General features: G+C 30.2%; 1 long non-coding RNA gene across 2 annotated transcripts; it reads right to left on the bottom strand.

Moving 5' to 3' along the window:
* Positions 1 to 6557: 6557 nt before the first annotated feature.
* Positions 6558 to 9465, bottom strand: LOC146924640 (uncharacterized). Of its 2 annotated transcripts, XR_015010228.1 has the most exons (5): positions 9110 to 9465; positions 8364 to 8535; positions 8022 to 8205; positions 7251 to 7396; positions 6558 to 6835 (listed from the first exon to the last, which is right to left on the bottom strand). It is a non-coding gene; the product is annotated as an uncharacterized LOC146924640 (long non-coding RNA). The 2 variants fall into 2 exon arrangements; XR_015010227.1 differs by lacking the exon at positions 7251 to 7396 and having other exon boundaries at positions 8022 to 8185; positions 8294 to 8535.
* Between the last annotated feature and the right edge of the window lie 14790 nt (positions 9466 to 24255).

The following is a 24255-nucleotide window of genomic DNA, read 5'->3' as shown; positions in this document are numbered from 1 at the left end:
TGTTCTCGGTGAAGTCGTCTCACAGGAAGTTTTAAAAATTGATGGTTTGGGAGGATGGTAAGACTACAAAAGACAAGAGGGTGTTTGAGGCGATTTGGAAATGTTTGCCGTCGTCAAAGGTGGTGGCCTTCTCTTGATAGGTTCTTAATAATCGCATTCCTACTTGTATTAATCTTGCTAGGTGCAATGTTCTACCTCCAGAGGCATCCACTACGTGTGTCTTGTGTCGTTGGGGGGAAGAATCAACTACGCATTTTTTCCTTCATTGCGAGGTCCCTAGCTTGATATGGCAAAAGGTAATGAGTTGGATGGAAACTTCTTTTATCACCGCTCCTAATTTGTTGATTCATTGGGATTGTTGGGGCATGGAGGGAAGGAACAAGAAGACTCGTAAGGGATTATGGCTTATTTGGCATACTACTATTTGGGTTGTATGGCTAGTCAAAAATGACAAAAGCTTCAAGAATGAAGTTAGTGGTATTGAGAAAAATGAAGAGAAGATCACAGTGATCTCCTGGAGATGGATTCTAACAAGACTTAAGATTCCTACTTGTTTGTGTTACACATGGTGTTGGAACCCGAACAATTGCATTCGCCAATAGGAATGGTAAGGGAGGGCCATCAGCTTTGAATTATGAGGCGAGGTGGTGTTTACACCGATTTTTGGTAATGTAAACTTCATTTTCCATCAACGTTTTAGGACGGGATAAATATTTTTTTATAGTGTTCGTTCAAGCCTTGCGATTTATGATATCACTTCATGTGTTCTTTAATAACAAAATTATTGTTCCTATTAATGTTATAATTGCATCCAACAACTTTTGATAACAAGTTGTCTCATGACAACATGATAGAAAAATACTCAAGTGAGCATATTTAAAAGAAAGGAAAATAAAGAAAGATGAAAAGAAATGTAAATTGCAAAAGAAAAAGGAAAATAAAGCAAGAACAAAGCAATATTAAATTGCAAGGAATGTAAAGGGTGATTAAAATCCATCTCTATCTGCCTTTGAACCTGTTTGCCAACGTGGCGTGGTTGTTACAAGGCTTTTAGAAAATAGTGTTCAACCTCTAATACATCGAAATTGCAACTATTTATAGAGAAAAGAAAATAACTTCCTACATCTAAGATATTGACATGTGTTCCTTTGAATAACTTCTGATAACTTCTATGTAGGAATTGTTTGCTTGATCGACGAATTATGTCAATATTCGACCCTATGAATGACTTCTTCTGGTGTCTTATAACATATATCACTTCTTGTTGAAAATGAAGCATTCGACAACAAAATAGTTTAGTCGAATTCCACTTAATATGGCTACCTTCGACAAATCATGTTTTATGGCCGGTCGAAATGAGTTTTCATCTTTTATTCAAATTCTAACACTAAGACTTTCTCAATGCCCTAAATTTTATAACTTTGGTATCCGTATCAAAGGCCCTCAAAAATGTTGTTTCTCGAAGGGAGTGAGAGGAATAACATTTTTAATCCTGTTGCCAATTTGGAGAAAACACTTCATGACCTTTTTTGAAAACTTAGCCAAATTTTGGAAAAGATGATTTCGAATTGTCTCTGTCATTTAAAAAAAACTTAAGGGATGTGAGTGTAATTTTCCCTTTTTTTTAAGGCCACTATACCTTTACATGATTCGAATTGTTGAGATACTGCCTCTCAAAATTATTGTTTCAAAAACCATTTTCACTACGGTTTCAAAGACTATCTCTCATGGCCACAATTTGATTCACAATTTGCTCAAAAATATCAATATTTTCAAAATAATTGTCAGTCATATGGATTAAATCACCATGATCAATCATTAGAGGTCTCTTAAAGGCTAAAATTTTTCAGTTTCAATCTTTGTAAAAATTTTCAAAACCATTTTGATAAGATTCTCCAATTAAATTGGTGTCCTCCTTTAATGGTTTCAACAACAAATTTTTTTTATTTTTAAATATGGCTTAAAAACCATTTCAAGTACGGTTTCCGTTTCTTTGAAACCATTTTTTATGTATATAATGTATTGAATCACGTTAAACTTGAAGTTTCATGTCAGGTTCACCAATTTGTTTACACCGATTTTTGGTAATGTAAACTTCATTTTTCATCAACGCTTTAGGACTGGATAAATGACTTTTTATAGTGTCCGTTCAAGTCTCGCAGTTTATGATATCAATTCATGTGTTCTTTAAGAAAAAAATTATTGTTTTATTAATGTTAGAATTGCATCCAACAACTTTTGATGACTAGTTGTCTCATGACAACATAATAGAAAAATACTCAAGTGAGCATATTTAAAAGAAAGGAAAATAAAGAAAGTTGAAAAGAAATGCAAATTGCAAAAGAAAAAGGAAAATAAAGAAAGAACAAAGCAATACTCCCTTCGGTCCTATTTACAAGAGAAAGTAGACTTTTTAGATACATTGAATAATTTATGTATCTAGTCAAGAATTTAAACCAAATACATAAATTATTTAATGTATCTAAAAAATTAATTGTTTCTTGTAAATAGGACCGGAGGGAGTATTAAATTGCAGGCAATGTAAATCGTGATTGGAATCCATCTCTAGCTACCTCTGAACTTGCAAACGCGGCATTGGTGTTACAAGGCTTTTAGAAAATAGGATCAACCTCTAATAATACATCGAAATTGCAACTATTTATAGTGAAAAGAAAATAACTTCCTACATCTAAGATATTGACACATGTTCCCTTGAATAATTTCCGATAACTTCTATGTAGGAGTTGTTTGCTTGATGGACGAACTATGCCAATATTCGACCCTTTGAATAACTTCTTCCGATGTCTTATAACATATGTCACTTCTTGTTGAAAATGAAGCCTTCGACAACAAAATAGTTTAGTCGAATTCCACTTCATATGCTACCTTTGACAAATCACGTTCCATGGCCAGTCGAAATGAGTTTTTTTGTTCTATTCAAATTATAACACCAAGACTTTTTCAATACCATAAATTTTATAATTTTGGTATCAACAGGTGGTTGATGTCAAGCTTTTGATGTTTCTATGCTCTTAGGGGACACTGTACAATCATTTGTGTGGTATTGTAGCTTTTTTTATATGATGTTTTGTTTGTTTAAAGGCTAATAGTCACATGGTTTATAATTCTCTTCAACACACGGTACGTGTTTGTGTAAGCAGTACACTAATTTTCGAAAATTTAAAAAAAAAAATCGAAACAATTCATTCTTTTTTTTCAAAATTAAGAAGATTTTTTCAAAAAAAAATTCTAGAACTTAATATATTTTGAAAATATCCAAATTAAATTAAAATTATAAAAAAATAAAAAATATAATATTATTTAATTTTTTATTTTAAAATTAATTTCTAGAATTTTATTTGATTTTTTTAAAAAAGAATCTTCATAATTTCATACAAAAATATATGATTTTTTTCTGATTTTTTAATTTCGAAAAATATTTTATAAAAATTCTGGAATAAAATGTTCGAAAAAAAATCTTAATTTTTTCTATTAAAATTCTGGGGAAATATTATCTAAATTCTGGAAAAATAGTTTCTAAATTATAATTTTTTATTTTCAAAAAATATTATCTAATGTTTTGTTTTTTTAATTATAAAAAATATTTTCCAAAATTTTAATTTTTTTATATAAAGTTATATATAAAACAATATATAAAAATTTGGTGCCCCTAAAATTGTGGTACCCTGGGGTGTCGGCCCGTACTCAAGGCCGCCCCTGCAAGGAACATAACAAAAACATAAATTTGTGGTCCTCACTAAATCACAACACAACTTTTTTTTTCCACGTACAAATTATCTAAAATATAAAAATAGTTTTTTGTCCACCAAAAATCGTAGAAGAGCAAAAACTATTCATTATTATAAAAGTCCGTCCTGTTTCTTCAAACAAAAAAAAAAGTATGTCTTGTGCTATTCTACCTTATGTTGTGTTGTTCTATCTAGTACAAACTGTTTAACAAATCAAACACATCATTAGGTTTATGTTGCTCTCGAAAAAAAATTCAGATGCATGGTAGTGTCTAACAAATAGAAAAAGGCACAAGCTATCAAAGGAAACACCTACGTAGTTTATATTTAATTTTTAAAATTAAATTACCACGTGACTATTTCTAAATAGAATAATAGTTCCACTTTGAGCCTCTAAACTAAATCTATCTATCTATCTACTTCTACTTACAATATATAAAAACAAGACACTACCAAAATTACTTAACTACCCATACCTAATTTTCTTTCAAACTTTTTCCTTTACAACTTTAAGGTTATTTTTGTCAAATCCACTATCAAAACCCACTTTACTAAAACCCACTTTCTCACATTTATTTATTTAACTAGTTTGAGACCCGTGCCCGCACGGGAAATGTTTTACTGAAAAAACTATTTTGTATATTTAAAGTGATATAAATTTTAATTACTCTTCACATGGTTCTTAACTTAACAATTTTTATGGTTATTATAATTGATCTTTCCGAGAACAAAGTTTAAGGATGAATTGGTTACGATACTTGAGTGATGGAGGACTGGTACAGTGGAGAAGATGCTCCAATGAGTTTCCTGGTGATGGTTAGAGCGAGCGACGACAGTACCTGTAAAACAGACACATGCTCCGACACTCAAGTTAGTATTTGTTCAAGAGAGGGTGAAAAGTGTTCAAAGTTTAGACTTAATTTTATGAGTTTGCATAAAGTGATCGTGTAACTTTTGTGCGGCAGAGGTGTCATGCTTGTATAGATATCAAAGGCCAATAATGATTGTTGGATGATAAGATGATTGATGGAGTCATCAAGATATCTCATTCCGTGTTGTGATGAGCCTTTTGTTTTGTGGCTTTCGCACCGGTTTCCGACCCACCAAAGGTGGGCGACTAATCCGGCTCGTGTGTAGAGGCATGCGCACTGGCCAAAGGTGAGCCTTTAATGTATTGTGCGAGCGCCTTCAAAAGACATTGTGATGATTTGCAGATCTTAAATAGATGGGTCGTTGTAAGGATTTTGATGAGTCACTATTGGACCGTAAAATCATGAGGTCTGGTCCAAAACAATAACAAACTCAAGACAACAGTAGAATAAAAGAAATCATATATAGTTAACTTAATTATTATATTAAGGGATATAATTTGACTTTGTAACCTCAACTAACATAGTTCGAATCTCATCTAAGACAACTCTAATTTAGTCAATATCATTATTATTCATAAAATTTCCCCTTCTAATTCTTTTTAATCACTATACAAAAACAAAACAAAAACTAATAAATGCACCTAAGGTTCTCTAAAAAAAAACTTAAGTTTTTTTTTTTCAATTGTAATACTAATATCAAAAATATAAAAATAGACTCAATCATCTGTTTTTTTATGGGAAAACCATACTCTGTATACATGAAAGGGAAGACTAAAGTTAAACAATGCATATTTAATGTCTATTTATAAAAACAAAAGCATGTCAATCACAAGTAGATAATCGCCTTATCAATTTTGTGCCAAATTTAACAAATTTTATGTCATTTATATATTATTTTGATTTTTTATTTTAAGATAAATTAATATTTTAGAAATGAAAACATAGGGTTCGAACTCGGGCCACACACGATTTAGCTTTCACTCATAAAAACAAATTGTTTAGGATGTATGTTATTATTTTTTAATAATTATTTTGTTGCAAAAATATGGTAAAGTATTTCTTAAAAATAAAATAAAAGTACAAATAGGGTTAGCTTCTCTAACAACGTGATAAATCAAAACAAACCTATATAAAAGGAGTGGAGATTGTCTTCCGTGAAAAGTGTATCCAGTTAAATCACAACCATCCATTTGTTTTTGTTGCAGGAAGTTGAGTTAAAAAAAATTGAGTAGTTGAGATTGCCACTCCACTACAAGAAATGTTGCATTTTGCCAGGGGCAGAAGCCCTGGCAAAATGCTAAAAGCCTTGGCAACTGGACGTTTGCCAGGAGTTTTGCCAGGAGCAGAATCACCAGCAAATCTGCTCATCGCAAATGACCCTGCCAGGGCTTTAGCTCCTGGCAAATGCGCTCCTGGCACAGGCCCTGGCTCAACCCCTGGCAAATTGTGTCAGCATGATTGCAGGCTTTTCTGACGCATTCTGCTGTGTCAGCATCACATCAGTCATTTTCAAGCCATGCCAGGAGAATTGCGAGGGGTTTACCCCTGGCAAAATGCGTACGATTTTTTTTTTAAAAAACATTTTTTAATTGTTTAAAAAAATTTAAATAATTAAAATAATTTTAAAAAACGTTTAAAATTATTTTTTTATTTCATTGTTAGAAAAATATTATAAAAAACATTATTTAATTGTTTTAAAATTATTTTTATGAAAAATAATTAAATTTAATTATTAAAATAATTTTATTAAACGTTTTTAAATTGTTTTTTTATTTCATTATTTTAAAATTGTTAAAATCATTTAATAAACTTTATTTCATTGTTTTTTTATTTCACAAGCAGTAAGTCTCAAAATAATCTACAATTATACAAATTAACTTCAACAAAACAAAAACACAAACACAAACCTAAATACATATTACAAAATTACAAGATATAAACAATAGTATAACATCATTCATTTATGGATAACAGAGACATCAAACATATTCAAATTTTTTATATATGATTGCAACAACACAAATGTATGGGGACTATAGAACTCCATTGGTAAATAACAAAGTTGATTTATTAATTAAAATAGCTACAGAAAAAGGAAGAAAATATTAACTCAAAATCATTGCCTTTGGATGTGTAGCAAATCAAGTGCTTCAACTCTTGAGTATTAGATGTCCGTATCAGTCCAAGCTTGAGAAGTTAAATATGGGAAGATACCTAAATCATTCCATTAAAGACATAATGAATATCAAAGTATTCTAAGAATTCTACTACAAACTCACTTAGAATATTTTCCGTCAATTGCATCAATGCGACATTTCTTATCGGTTGGAATTGACATTTCACATCCGTGTTGTAGACAATATAAATGGTCAAATCAAACATTTCATACAAAAGCCAGGCATAAGTGCACTACAGAAATATCAAAGTATTCTAAGAATTCTACTACAAACTCACTTAGAATATTTTCCGTCAATTGCATCAATGCGACATTTCTTATCGGTTGGAATTGACATTTCACATCCGTGTTGTAGACAATATAAATGGTCAAATCAAACATTTCATACAAAAGCCAGGCATAAGTGCACTACAGAGATGTTTAAAAGGTTTAACACAACTATTTAACTCTTACCCAGTATCCACGTGGCACCTCTTTTCCGCAAATCTGAAAGTTTCTAAACTGAACTCTTGTCATCTTCCTGCTTATGAGATGACCAAAAATCTGTTGGATACATGTCATCAAAGCTCACAAGTAAATCTCTAGCACCCTTCCGGAATCTGAAAAAAAAAATGATACATAAACACACAAACAATCATGATGAGCTGCCAAAAGATGAAAAAACATTATAAGAGAACAATAAAAGGTACATCTAAATAACCTCCTAGAAGGATGATGAGTTGTCAAAAGCTAGAGAAACTTTATAAGCGAACCACGAGTTTCTGGTTTTATCATCTACCAAATAAAAATTATTTGTTCTGTTATCCAAAAGAATGAGCATAAAACAAAAGGTCAATCAGGGAAAACTGATATACCTTGTGCTCTTAGATGATGTCAACCGATCAGCTGTGCGAGCATCATCAATCATATTTGATCCTTTATAAATCTACCAATGTGTATAAAGCATTTTGTAAACTACTTAATTATTAGCAATGAATGCACAGGTTTGATTTCAGTAAGATGGTTGAAAATCAATAAATTTTGTTACTTTTGATGAAATTATGTCTTTTTCCTATAATACTCTTAGGTATTTACCATCTTATTTCATCTATTTATCTTTCCGGAATAAATGGGTAAGGGTATTATTAACCATTGAATGACCGTGTAAAAAATCTTTTCCACTGACAACGCATACCAAGTAAATCCAAAATACAATAGATAATGAAGAGTGAACACTAATAATACCTGAAGAAATGGGCTCCAACAATGCGGTCTTCAGATTTAGTATTCTTTCCAATCAGGTTCAAGTCGATTATGGAAGTGTTACTTGCAAGTATACAATGAGGAGGACAATACTTTTCAAGGTCAGCAAAGATCTGTTGCTTTAAGGCAACATTCTCAATAACAGCCTGTCGGAACATAACCAACACTGTAGTATATAATTTACAAAGGTTCTGAATAAAGCTCAATTGTAACAATCAACAAACAAATTAATATTAGGATTTCGCTTCAAGTACCTCTATAACCAGGTCCACATCTTTGAAGCTTTCATAATCAATGGTTAAATTTACAAGTATATTTTCTCACCTTTAACTCTGTTAACACCTACTTCCAGGAATTTTTCTTTACTTCTTTCAAGATAACATGATAGTTACTAAGAATTAAAGCAGTTGCTATTCCGGAGCCCATTATTCCTCCGCCAAGGATCGCAACCTTTTTCACTTGTCTAGGAACCAATCCACGAATGGTAACCAGGTACCTATTCAAGCGAAGAGATGTTGAAAAAATTCATATACACAGAACTTTTAGTCACAATTAATATTAATATGCTACCTTTGAGGTTACTGACACCATATAAAACCCCAACACAAGCCAGAAAATTCTACTACTCAAATTAAAGATATACATTACATGCACAATTTAAAACGGTTAGGATTCACAAATTCCAATTTCTAAAATTTTTAAACAAAAACCTGAAACAGGACAAAATTGAAACTGTTTGAATGAAATGTAAATCCGAAAACATCAACACTATAAATTTAAGCATCAAATAAATAACTATATGAACTAACATCTCACTCTCACTGATTTAATCATAAAAACACCCAAAAATCCGACCAATTTAATCATCAAAACGAAATAATCAGTACATTGAATGAAAATAAATAAATACTTGAGATTGTAAAATTCACATGTCTTCTTTCATGCATGGCAAGATCAATTCCTTCTAAAATTATACAATAATAAATATATAAATATAACCTATCAAAATACAAAAAAAATATACAATAAAAATGACAACCAGCAACACAGTGATGATGAAAAAGAAGTACCAAATATGAGGAAGCTGAACAAGCTTTGACAGAAGAGGAAGAGGAAATCGATTTGGGGGTTTTGAGCAACAATCGATTATGAAAAAACTCATTGAAGAAGATGGAGATTTTGTGCGATTTGGATTCAACAATAGATTTAGGGTTTTTGAGCACCGATTGATTTTGGGGTTTTGATCCAGAAAGTGGTTTGGGGGTTTTGATTTAGAAAGTAATTTGGGTTCAATCTCGGTTTTTCCTTACCTCTATTGAACGATCTGAAGAAGGAGATGGGGGTTCTACGATTTTGAGAGGATTTTGAGTGAGTAGTGTTCTGCGATTTGGGTTTTTTCAGCTTTTGTTTTTGAGTTTTTGTTGTGCAGGCTTTTCAGTTAAAATATGGTCAACCCCTGGCAAAGTGCTGTACGGTCCGCAAACACAGCAGCTTTGCTGACTACTAGAGAATCTTTATATTCCCATTTGAATTTCAATTCCCGCCCTACAATTTCACAGGACTTTTGCCAGGGGTTGCCCCTGGTAACTTTGCCATGAGTTTTCCCTGGCATGGCTCCTGGCAAATTTGTAAGGAGTTCTTGCTCCTGGCATTATTCCCTGGCAATATGCAACATTTCTTGTAGTGCTCGACCCCACCTAGTTAAATTTTCATGGGAGAAAACCTGGTTCCGTAAAAAAGGCAAGACAATTCAGGTTATGGCTTAAGACCTCACAACTTAATTATCTCCACTAATATGCGTGTGTACACACATATTAGATTTAATTAGAATATTACATTCTTTTTCAAGAGTATTTAATTATTTTGTATAAAATAATCTTGACAATAAACATTGAGAGCAAGTACTTTTTCCATCCCAAAATGAGTGATAAATTTGGAAAAAGAAATTGTTTCAAAATTGTTCTTTTTAATTTTTAATACAACATTAATTATATTTTTTAATTGTACCCTATAATTAATACTATTTGTATCACTCTTTCACTTAAATTCCACTATGCTTTGACTTTCTTCAAACACTTCCATGACCTTCAAGCATTTGTCCCATGTCAAAAAATACATTTGTCTTCTAAAAATTATAATTTTCACATGTGTTAAAAATTTATTATGTTTAAGTCTCCCATTGATATATGTCATTCCTCTTAGTTCATCGACAAAAAAACTAAATTTATCATTTAATTATTAATTATCTACTCCTATAACTTTTTTTACTAATACTTCGTTAATTTTTTTGTGAAGGAACTTCGTTATCTTTTCAAATTCACCACAAAATATTTTTTTTATTATTATTTCGAAGAGATCTTGGAAGGCAACCTCAAAATCAACATATTCATAACAATTTTCTTGTATACTATATTAATAACCTTTATGGCACATTATCATAGAAATTGTTTCAATTTATTTTGCAAAAAGTTGAAACTTAATTTTTCTCAATATATATTTGTTATTTGTGGAAACCTTAACATATGCCCATATGGCATTGCAAAGACATTCCACCCAAAAAAGTCTTCAAATCATGATTGCGTAAAAAAATACAATTTATTTACCGTATGCAACTGCAGCTAGAATATTGAAAAAAAAAAATAATACATGTGTCAATTAATTCAAATTACTACAACCCAATCCTATATATCCAACAAAGCCAAATAAAATATGAAAAAAAATAATACATGTGACAAACCCCATGGAAAAACACAAATAATAGCATTTAAGTAAATTGATAAGTAATTCTATATTTACTTTTTCTTTGATTTTATACATGTTGCTATTTTAAAGTTTTTGGACTACTATCTCCGGTCTCCAAAATGCCATAATATTTAAATATAATCATTATTATATAAGGATAATTTATACAAAATCAAGCTCTCAATACAAAAATGAATAGTAAAGTTTCCACCAATATAGATTGGTATAGCCATGCATATGAGGTTGGGAAAACACCTATACATCTTATACTTAGTTTCATAACACATCAAAAGATTACAACACATCAAAATATAATAATGTGATAGCTAGTTTCATCCTATGCTTAGAAAAAGGAGAGAAACCTTGCTCCAAGGAGTGAAATCACACAAAAAAAACCTATGCATACATGCAGAGTATGTTTTGATACTTTTGAAAGCTAGCATCAAATCAGGGATATTTGTATACTTTTGGAGAAAAAAAGATCGAAGAAACGATGTGGCGGAAAGTGACTGCAGAATTAGCCTTTTTATAGGACAATCGGGATGCAGTTTTGTTAGGTCAATTAAATTGTGTGGTAATTAGATTTTAATGAAAATGAATATGCATTAAAATTGCATCATGTGAGAGTATCAAGTCAAACAATTATCTTCCAATGATATTCTACTACATGTTTTTCTAATAATTTTAACTAATATTCTTTTATTTGTGCTGAAAAAATGAAAACGTATAATTTAAATTAATTTTTTGTACGATACTTTTTGTTCATATTTATTTGTTCGGGCCTTTATATAGACATATAAATTAAGTTTTTTTTTTTACAGATAAGTACAGAATACTTTGGGTAGCACAATCCGTTTTTTATTTTATATCTTCTTTCCAAGTGATAGTACAATTTCATACCTTTAATTGGATCACTAGATTGGTGACCCGTGCGTCGCACGGGTCTTATTAGCCAAAATATAGTTGATAATCTTAATATGAAATGAATACCGAAACAAAATATAAAGGAAATTTAATATCAATGTATTGTCAATTGATAGTAATGTATCGTTAATTAAAATGCAACACCAGTGGATAATGAAGTTCTACAATCTCCTAAATGTGAATTTTTTATACTACACACAAAATACTTTCTCATAGACGACTTGGATGTCATTTCATTATCTTCACCGTCTTCATATGTGATTAATATCTTCAACCCTTCTCTTTCTTCAAAAAAAAATCTTCAACCCTTCTCTAGAAGTAACTCTCAAACAACATTTAAAGCAAATGGAGATAGACATTTAACACTGCATGGGAATGTGAATATCCTACAAACAACGGTTAAATTGCTAATATTTACAATGCAAAATAAAACAAAAAGTAACACAAAATATAATCTGCTGCATGAATATATTTTGTTTATATTATGAGTAGTAAATTCCCAGTATTTTATTAAACGACATAGTAACCAACAATACACTTGTTTTATTGGTGGACAATTTTATCGAAATAATATTCAATGTCTTCTTTTATGAGCACTTTTGAACAGAAACAATGTTCTACTTTTATATGAAATAATACTCCATTGCGGTCCTCTTTAAAAAAAAAACCAATGTTCTTATTTTAGTGAAACAATTTATAGATATTGTTTTTTATTTCTGTTGTAAAACAATTTAGATGAAATTCATGGGAAAAAATTGACGTGTAGTGTTTGATAACTGCAAAGCCTTTTCTTAAATTTGCACCATCCATTACCATTATTAATCAAATGGTAAATAGTTTTAGTTGGAATTGATTTGCACTGATTTACATTTAAATTAACGATACATGCATTTTGTCAGTGCGCAAAAATATTAATCGTCAGTGGGCACTGATTTGCACTGATTTACATTTAAATTAACGATACATCATTACCATTTTGTCATTAAACAGTGCAAAAATATTAATCGTCAGTGGGCAAACAAACAATGAAGCAAATGACACTAATGCATCTGTCATTGCCCCAAAATCTGCCAAAGCTTCTTGTTATATTTTTTTTTTCTTCTATACGTTACAATATAAAGAATGCTAAAAATATAAATGAACATGCATATAAACCTAATAAATATTAGCAAAGAGGATTGGATCTAAATGAAACCATATAACCTCCAAGATTCATCAGGTCCATTGGAAATGATTCCACTGCTGATGTTTCGGCTATTATTAATTCTTATTGACGTTAAAAAGAACCGTAGTGCTCAAAATTGAAGAAAATTAAATCACGTTAAAAAAGTTGTAACAACTGAGAAAGCTCTTTTTAGTAATTGTTTCCTTCATGGATAAACCTCTTGTTTTTAGTTTATCGGTGCATCCACGCTATCCTGTCAAATAATAATAATAATAAAATTAGCACCAAATGAAATTTTAAGAATAAGAGAAAGGACAGTAAACCTTCAATTTCTGCAGCCGCTCTTGCAGCTTTGAACACTCAGAGAGAAAATCATAGAGGAAGTAATATAATAATTAGAGTATTATATTCCAACAATCTTAATAGGTGCCGAAACTGATTAAACATTTAGCAACTTCGATTTAACAGTCGAGAGAAGCGGAATTCATTCACATGGCAGAGAAGCTTTGAAGAGAGGTCTTCCAAAAAAAAAATCCATCAATAATAAATGAAAGAAGAATTATATTATTCCAAAAAGAACTATTAGCTAAACTCTGAGTTTATATTTTATTTACAATGATCTTGAGATCGAATTTCTTCCTTCATGCAAGAATGTATATCATGATAGCCTATACCTTCATCGTTGACCACCGTAGTCAGTACCGCCGCATTAATTGTCATCAGAGCCTTCTGCTCAGTGCTGCAAAAACATTGTTGAGAGGTATAGGCTAACATGTATTCAGTAGGTACCCCTTTCAGAAAATTGGGAAGAAAAGAAAGGAAGAGGGAGAGACATTCAGGAAGATGAATATTTTGGGTTTGGACGATTGAGTGGAGATGAAAGGATGTGTTTCAATCCATTCTGGCTTCCACGTATATATGGCAGGAAGGGAGTGTGAACTGTGAAGAGATACGTCTAAATGCCTTGGAAATAGCCAAGGGTGTGTGCTTAGTGGTTTTAAATTTGATTGGTTTGCAATGCAAGTTCCAACTAACACTGCTATAACCAAGCCTCATTAAATGCAAACGAATTAGAGGGAAAAAACAAATGGCAAGGCAAAATTTGAAATTCAAAATTTTAGGGTTAAAGTGATTAGCAATTAGCAATCAATGACATGTATTTAGAGGGAAAAAATTAGGTTAAATGATTAGCCATACCTAATAAGCTTTAAGAGTAAGTGATAAATAAATGGTAATAAAATAGTGCATAAATTAAGGACCCGTGGAAAACAATTTGAAACGGTTATGCTCAAAATAAGGAATTTATAGAAGGGGAACTATTTATAGAAGGGAAACATTTAATTTAGGTCATTGTAAAACATTCTCAATTGTATATAATATAGATTTTAATGAAAATGAATATGCATTAAAATTGCATCATGTGAGAGTATCAAGTCAAACAATTATCTTCCAATGATATTCTACTACATGTTTTTCTAATAATTTTAACTAATATTCTTTTATTTGTGCTGAAAAAATGAAAACGTATAATTTAAATTAATTTTTTGTACGATACTTTTTGTTCATATTTATTTGTTCGGGCCTTTATATAGACATATAAATTAAGTTTTTTTTTTTACAGATAAGTACAGAATACTTTGGGTAGCACAATCCGTTTTTTATTTTATATCTTCTTTCCAAGTGATAGTACAATTTCATACCTTTAATTGGATCATAAATAAATGGTAATAAAATAGTGCATAAATTAAGGACCCGTGGAAAACAATTTGAAACGGTTATGCTCAAAATAAGGAATTTATAGAAGGGGAACTATTTCTTTTTCTAATTTATGAGGTGTGTAATAATAAAAGAGTGCATTTTTCCTTTGAATGTTGCCTTTTATAGCTATTGTCACAAAAAATGAGAAAATCAATTCACAATTGCCAAGTGGCAAAGTGCTCAAGTGGATGGCTAAGAGAAGAGAAACATTTAATTTAGGTCATTGTAAAACATTCTCAATTGTATATAATATAGATAATAAACTTTTCTCTCTCATCCCACTTTCTCACATTTCTTTATTTAATAATAAATTTTTCTCTCTCATCTTTCATTATTTATAATAATAATAATCTTTTCTCTCTCATCTTTATTTATTTAATAACAAACTTTTCTCTCACTTTTATTTTTTTAATAATAAACTTTTCTCTCTCAATCTCACTCTCCTCTCTTATCTTTTTCTTACCAACTTTCTTCATTTTTTCATTTTCTCTCTTTATTTACAACTCTATTTTCTCTACTAATTTTCAATTAGGTTTTACTAACAAGTTTTTCTAGAGGAAACTAACAAGTGTTGTTGTTATAGCAGAATATGATTTTGTATTTTACGATAACACTATTATTTAATGCGTTAATTATGTTTTTTCACAGGACGCATATTAATATTTTTCACACTCAAACATATTAGTAAATAAAATCTATGATTATTTTTATTTATTAGCTTTTTTCATATCATCAATACTAAAACAAGAAAAATATTATAATATACTATGATTAATTATACTTCAATTTTTTCTGTTTTTTTTAAAATGTATCACTAAAAAACCAGTTGGAGTGTACCATTGTAACACGAGACTCATTTTAGTAACACAACGAGTGATCAGTTTTAATTAGTATTTTTTAATATCTCTAATTAAACACCGCGATTGTCTAAGTTTTATTAATATATTAATAAAATATATGTGGGTGTATGGACCATATATTAATAAAAATATATATGAGTATATGTTTGTTTTATGGGAATATATAAATATATTTTTATTTCTGAAATTTAATGGGAACTATACATTGATGAAATACATATGAGTATATATTAACAGAAATATATCTCACTATATGTTTTTTTTACGGGAATATGTTAGTATATATTTATTTATGAAATGTATTTTCATTTATTAGTTTTTTTAATATCGTCAATACTAAAACAAGTACAATATTATAATATACTATGATTAATCATACTTCAACTTTTTTCGTTGTTTTTTTTTTTGAAAATGTATCACTAAAAAAGTCATCGGAGTGTACAATTGTAACACGGGACCCATTTTAGTAACTACAACGAGTGATCAGTTTTAATTAGTATTTTTTTTAATATCTCTATTTAAACACCGCGACTGCCTAAGTTTTATTAATATATTCAAAAAATATATGTGGGTGTATGAACTATATATTAATAAAAATATATATGTGAGTATATGTTTGTTTTACGGGAATATATTGGTATATTCTTATTTCTGAAATCTAATGGGAACTATATATTGATAAATATATATGAGCGTATGGACTATATATTAGTAAAAACATATCTGACTATATGTTTTATACGGGAATATGTTAGTATATGTTTATTTGTGAAATGTATTTTCATTTTTTTAATATCGTCAATACTAAAACAAACAAAAAAATTATAATATACTATGATTAATCATACTTCAATTTTTTCCGTTGTTTTTAAATGTATCAATAAAAAACCCGTTGGAGTGTACAATTGTAACACGGGACCCATTTTAGTAACTATAACGAGTGATCAGTTTTAATTAGTATTTTTAATCTTTCAAAAAATAATAATATTTTTTAATATCTTTGTTTAAACACCGCGACTGCCTAAGTTTTATTAATATATTAATAAAGTATATGTGGGTGTATGGACTATAAATTAATAAAAATATATATGAGTATATGTTTGTTTTACGGGAATATATTAGTATATTCTTATTTATGAAATCTAATGAGAACTATATATATTGATAAAATATATATGAGTGTATGGACTATATATTAATAAAAAATATATCTCACTGTATTTTTTTACGGGAATATGTTAGCATATGCTTATTTATGAAATATATTTTACGATAACAATATTATATGATACATTAATTATGACTTTTCACGGGATGCTTATTAGTATTTTTCACACTAAAACATATTAGTAAATAAAAACTATGATTATTTTTATTTATTAGCTTTTTTAATATCGTCAATACTAAAATTTAATATATATATTTGTTCATATTAAAATTTATTTATTTTACAATTTTTCATTACTACCGATCAATATATACATTATTATGCTTTAAATACTTTACATATTTTCACCATGGACCAAAAAAAATCACTATGCCAATCGCAGCCGAGACGCGACACGCGGCGGAGCCGCGGCCATATAGCGCGGCGAAGCCGCGCTACCCGTGCTGTAGCACGGGTATCTCGACTAGTTAGTGAAGAAAATGTGTTCGTGAGCTTAACTTAGTTGTTAGGGAATGCATAATATATGTAAGGTTTATGGTTTGAACCTCAGCCACCACAAAAAAAAAATAGTGAAGAAAATATTCAATGTGACCTAATCCTCTTAAATTATTGTTAGGACTTAAGTTCACGAGGAGAGTTCAACCTAAAAAACTAGTTCATTGGGTGGAAGTGTCTCATGACATCAAACACTTTTATCTACTCAATGTAGGACTTTAGATTACATTTGAAATAGAGAATATGAAGTAGACTTTAGATTACATTTGTTTATTTCAATAAAGCGAAACTAAACTTTAAGGAAAAAAAATTCTATTTTTGGTTGCTTAACATGTATTACAAGGGCACAAGTTAGTATGACTCATAAGATAAATATCTTATTTTATCACAAATTAATCACTCTTCCTCCACATAAAAAAAAAACATACACAGAAACGGTAGTGTAAATAAAAATTACTCCACTTTATAAAGATTACAAATGTTCCAATAATTATTAGGGCTCCTCAGCTGGAGCTTGCACCACTTGATCTGGTGCTGGAGTTGCCACTGGGTGTTGCACCACTTGATTTGGTGCTGGAGTTGCCACTGGGGTTCGAGTTGGGATGCATTTTCTGTAGAACCTTGGGCAGAAGATAACGACCAGGACGGTTAGGATGGCGAAAAATACTAAGGGTGCATACACCCATTTCCATGTGCTGGTGTCGTCACTCCCATTGTAATAGTGCTCCGTGTCATTAGAAGGAGCGACACGAGGGAATTTGGAGACGGGGACTGATTGGGCCATTATTATTAACAATAGTTTTATAAAGGTACTTTGATTTGAGAATCGAGAAGGAGAAGGAGTTTACTTCGATTTGAGAATTGAGAAAGAGCTTACTTGGCCTTCCAAATTCAACAGTCTCTAGAGTGGTCTTAGTACCATAATATATGCAGTACTCACTTCATTTAAGTCTCTAGAGAGATAGTTTTACGTCTCTAGGATAAGCCATCGTAGACAATAAGGATTTTGGTTATGTTGGGTCCATACCATTCCATTCTGCACACCACATGTAATCAAAAAAATATTTGCAAATAACCATAATAAAAAAATATTTGCAAATAATGCCATTGTTTGAAGTAAGTGCATTTCATCTTGTAATTTACTTTTAGCTCAAAGTAAGATTTCTCTATACTATCATAATGTTAAACATTCTAAAAGTAAGACACCCAATGCTACATTTGTCCAACAATGTTTAAATATGATAGTAAGGTAATAATTAATGTAGATAAAAGACAGAGTGACATAACAAATTACTAATTTTAATATAAATTTAATTTATTTGATAAAAGGTCACATACCTTACAAATTTTTTCTATTATAAAATCTTTTATCAATATTTTAGGATAATATTTTTTCAATCATAATTTTTAAATACCATATTAAAAATGATATATCTTATATATATATATATATATATATATATATATGTGTGTGTGTGTGTGTGTGTGGGCGCGCGCGCGCACGCGTGCGTTCATGTAAAATTACCGTCCAAGTCTTCTTGTGAAAATATTTTTATTTTAAATTATCGTCAAAGATATTTTTAAATGTTTTCAATTCCTCAAATTTGGTTTTCAAAGATATTAATAACAATAAGAAAATAGTCGACACTAAATGATTCTTTGTGAGTGATTTTCATGTTCCACATTATTCTCTTCAAAATGTTTTTTTGTCTAATCAAACGACGTTTTGTTGGAAAGATTGGCTCAACATTCATTTAAAGTGCAACATTTTTTTGCAAGATTGCACTATTTGTAAAACCTACCTTTCGATATTTTTCAAAATATGACAACACATTTTCCAACCGTTTTCTGGTAGTGTTGATGCACATAGAATTAGATTGTAACTTTTTGCTAACCGTATTAATAGAAAAATATATATCATACCAAACAACCATACCAAGAAAAATTCAAAACGTTCTAGTGCATTAATCAAACTCTCCGCCTCACTTTTTGTCTTTGCATCATTATTATAACATTCATAAAATTCGACATAGCCAATCTTATTTGGAGACATTAAAATCTAATTACTTTGGCACTCGTAATTCGAATCTCTCAACGAGTATTAGACAAATATTTCATAGTTAAATCGAGAACATTATCAAGCAAAATTTTCCATCTTTTTGTAGATCCCGAAAACAATGTTGAGTAACTCCAAAGAAAGAAATAGTCTTAACACAAGAATGTGTTATATCACCAAGAGTAAGATTAAGACTACGACAAGCGCATGACATGGGAATTGGATCTCCCACAGTTACAGCATGGTGTTGTAACTGATCTGGGCTCGTCCTCTTCTATTGGGTGCCAACCCTTATGTTTCTGTCTTTCACAAGAATGCATAGTGTTTAGGGCTGGAAATGAGTCGAGTCGAGTCGAACCTGTCTGAGCTCGACTCGACTCGATAAGAATTAGTTCGGCTCGAAACTCGACTCGAGTTCGAAACGAACCTTTTCTTTAACTCGAGTTCGGCTCATTTAAAGTTCACGAACAACTCGGTTCGGCTCGTTAGGTTCAACTCGTTTGCTCGAAATGCATATTTTAAGAGTTTTTTTTTTTTGAAAAGTCTTTTTTTTTTGTCAAAAATATGTCTTTGACCATTACAAAAACAAAAATATAATTTAAATAAAACTACTAGTAAGGTAGCACTTTGTATTTACTACTGTAGCATATACTACCACGGTAGGTTTTACATTGTGAACGAAATGCGCTGCTCATATATCCACTCCTCCTCTCAATACTTTCAAAACTACCCGATGTGGGACAATTTTTATGCATATGTATGTTTAAAAAGCCTTGTAAAGGTATTAACCTTTTTTTTTCCACTTTCAAGTATTACAATTATCGTTGATTTTCAAATTAGTAATAACTCCTGTGAAAGAAGTGCATAATTATTAGAAGAAGCTTGTAATAAATTATATATATATATATATATATATATATATATATATATATATATATATCGAGCTGGTTCATGAACCAAACGAGTCGAACCATTCTTAGTTCAAGTTCAACTCATTTATTTAACGAGCTTAATTTTCAACTCAAGTTCGACTCATTAGGTTCGTGAACCAAGTTCAACGAACCATTTATCGAATCGAATATCGAACTATTTTCGAGTTGGTTCGGTTCATTGTCAGCCCTAATAGTGTTCAACCCTTATGTTTCCATAAGGGTTGGCACCCAATAGAGACCCCGTCCTCTACCACCTTCTCAATGAATATTATTTTCTGGAACGGTGAATTGTGCCTTGTAATGCAAGCATTTATTGCGGAGACAATTTTGGGCAGATTTGACTTTGCTTCAGAATACTTATGTCGCTCAGTGGATTTTTTTTGGGGGGATTTTAATGTGGTGTTAAGTGCGAATATGATGGTGATAATATTCTTTTTAAATCTCTTAACACAAAATAAACTTTTAAATCAAGTCGAATGTGTCTAACGTATAAGCAATGATGGTCTCACCAATTTTGTTATGTTTACATATATCTATGACTCCCAAATATTTTTCAAGCATATGCCATTGTAAATTAAGCTCCACCACACTTTATTCATGAATTCTAACACTATTAAGCTCCACCACACTTTTTCATTAATTCTATGACTCCCAAATATTTTTCAAGCATGTGCCATTGTAAAATAGTTGTTTACATTTCATCGTAATATATTTTTGAGAGAATCTAACGCTACTTGTTTACTCCTAAAAAATCCATCTTAATTTTCCATCACAACTTTCTAATGATTAACCTATACTAGAAGTTATAAATCATGCCAAAGCAAGTTTATCTACACTTATTCATCATAATTTTCCATATCTTTCATCAATCCTTTTATATAAGTTCTCTAGTTGTATGGGATCAATTGGTATTCCTCAAACTTTATTTGATTTTCTGACCGGTGAAATATGCTTCACTTCTTTAGGTTCTGCCACGTTTTCTGGGCTTTCATTGCTTTGAGTGTGCTTGACATTTGAATTGATCTTTTGATCTACGGTTTTACTATATTTAAATCTAATTTTTCTGTTTTTCCTATAATAATTAATTAAATCTTTTACTAGCTCCAACTTCTAAAGTTTCTCTTATGTTTGAAACTTGAGTTTAACTCTTTGTACATTATAATTCATATTGTGTTTCTCAATGTGTTTGTGGTAATTAATGGCTTATCAGTTAAACCTTCACATTATCTCGTAAAAAAATTCAATGATTTATCTAAATATGTTCTAGATCAATTAAGAAAATATTTAGATTTAGTAAAAGAATTTGCAATATTACAAATGCCTAGTTACGAGCAACCACATGCTTTGTGTATAATGTTCTAAAGATATATCTACTATACACCTAGGTGTTTATATTTCTTGCTTGGGACATTACCATATATCCATACCTCTGACGTTATTAATATCAAGACCAACTATTCCTAAAACCAGGGTCGTTTCAATCAAATTGAAGGCCTAGCTCTAATATTAAAAATGGATTCTTAATAAATAAAAAATTGAAGTAATTTGAACTTCAAGTGTTATTCTCCCTAAAAAAAATATTATCTTGATTTCAACTTTTTTTGTTTATGAATGTGTGTGAGTTGGGTTGAACCTACATTGTTCATTTACTCTTTTTATTAAATAATAAGTGTTTGATTTGAATTTACCTATCATATATAACAAAAGAAAGCTATATCCTACATCCCAACAATTATACTCTTACCCCCCTACAAATATTTAAGGCCTTTATAAATTGGAGGTCTAGCTCCACAGAGCTTGATGCACATGCACAAGAACGGCCCTGCCTAAAATACTTTGCATAATTTTTAAGTTTTAACTATATAATTTTTTTAGGGAATTTGCTATATGGAGTCGTTTCCATGCCATCTTCAACCAATGATGTTAATTAAGACTATCATTAAGTTATTCAAGAATTATCTCAAAAAAAGTTGTTCAAGAAGATCACTTATCGAAGGTTTTGAAGTTACTACAGTTGAGATTAGTGACAAAGGTTTGCATTTTATATGGAGTCACTTATACGATTATTATAAATTATCCTCTGTACCAAAAATAATTATCCTCACTCAAGCAGGGGGTCCAATGTAGTTGTCAATAGACAGACCAAGAACATCGTAGAAAAATAGGTGTCTAGAATAATCACGAAAAGACGAGTTCGTAAAATTTGATGATGCTCTTTAGGTTTATTTTATAACTTGGAAATTTGGAATGACTTCATTCCAATTAATCTAGGGAAAATTGTCTCTCTTTTCTATTGAGTTAGAGCACGAGACCTTTTAGGCAATACATTTTATCGAATCCAAATCTTGTTTGTTTTTTTTCAAATGGCTCGTAATCAATTTTATAACTTTAATTAATTATTTAACAATACTAGGACATGTTCTTAAGCCAAAAAGTAAATTCATGAAACTGCAACCTATGACGCACAGAGACAAACATGAACATCAGACAGGACACTAACACGGTACGTCGACACCAATACAATTTTAAGAAAATGATATATTTTAATGTAATTGCAAGTGTTAGTGTCAAACATGACACGCGTCGGATATTAAACATGTCTTTGATCAAAAGTATCTGTGTAACAAAGCTCCAACTAAAAAGCCATAAACAAATTTATAAAGTAATAGAAGTTACATATGTTCATAAAAAAGAAAAAGAAGTATCAGGTAACAGATTGTCGCTAATCCCATACTTACTAGTAACTAGTAAGGAAAAACCAAGTCTGATCTTCTATAAAAATATTACAATAATAATAATAAGTAAAAACCATCCACTTATAGTAACAATATTACTCCCTCCGTTTCAAAATGAGTGTCGTTTTAGGTGTTTACACACATATTAAGAAATGCAATGATTAAAAGAAAGATAATGGTTATTTTACCAAATTATTCTTATTAATTATTGGTTAGTTTTAAAAGTAATACTTTGGAAGTAGTGTGCATAGTATTAATTGGAAGGTACAATTGAAAAGAAAAAGTTATTATTGCATTGGAAACTGAAAGTGACATTCATTTCACACAAAAAAAATGTTGCTAGGATCTACATAATCAGTACTCCAATGCTATGACCATTTTGGGAACACATAGTATTTATCTTTAACCTGCATAAAATATGTTGTTGAATTATCTGTTGAAGATAATAGCTTGGTTAGAGGGTCAAATTTGATTGGGCTTAAGAACAAAATGGAAACTTACAATGACACAAAAGGAAGCTAGCATTTTAAAGTCCTATGATGTTGACTGCAATCAAAGGAAAATGCATAAACATGTTTAAAGAACATATCATGAGTTGCAGATAAGGTTCACAGCTACTATATATTATCACAATGAAGAAGACTCATAGTAGAAGGTGTACATATAAGAAAGACACAAAAAGAAGTAGAAGAGGACCAACCAAATGGAAAAATATAGGGTTAATTATGTTTCTAGTCCCTATAAAATAGTGACCTTGTAAGTTTAGTCCTTACTTAATTTTAATAGCATTTTTAGTCCCTATAAAAAAAATTTACTTATAATTTTAGTCCCTGCTAAAACAAAGTTTGATTAATTATCCTTAAACTCTTAAATTTTTGAACGATTTTTTTGAGACAAGATTAGAACACTATGAAAGATTCGTTTACTAAAATTTAGAATTTTCAGACATGAAATGAATTAAATATGAATTTTTTAAAACGACAAAAGTTAAAGATAAAAAGTAATAATATCTGGATGTAGAAATCAAATTTTGCAATAATTTTTTGCGGAGGAACTTTTAGTAATGTTCTAAACATGTCTGCAAAAAATTGTTCAAAAATTTAAGAGTTTAAGCATAAATTAAACAAATTTGAATTGAGTAGGGACTAATACTCAGGGCAAAAAAACAAAATTAGGGACTAAAAATGCTATTAAAATTAAGTAAGGACTAAACTTACAAGGTCGCTATTTTATAGGGACTAGAAACATAATTAACCCAAAAATATATTTAGTAGTAAAATACATAAAGTGATAAAGAATCAAGGGTTAATTATGTTTTTGGTCCCTACAAAATTGCGACCATGTAAGTTTAGTCCTTACTTAATTTTAATAGCATTTTTAA

This window comes from Medicago sativa, chromosome 5 (genome assembly GCF_051527215.1).
Source record: "Medicago sativa cultivar Bolivia chromosome 5, Bolivia_mono, whole genome shotgun sequence".
Classification (NCBI taxonomy): Eukaryota; Viridiplantae; Streptophyta; class Magnoliopsida; order Fabales; family Fabaceae; genus Medicago; species Medicago sativa.
Note: the sequence above shows the minus strand (reverse complement) of the source record. Positions and strands in the feature narration are given on the sequence as shown.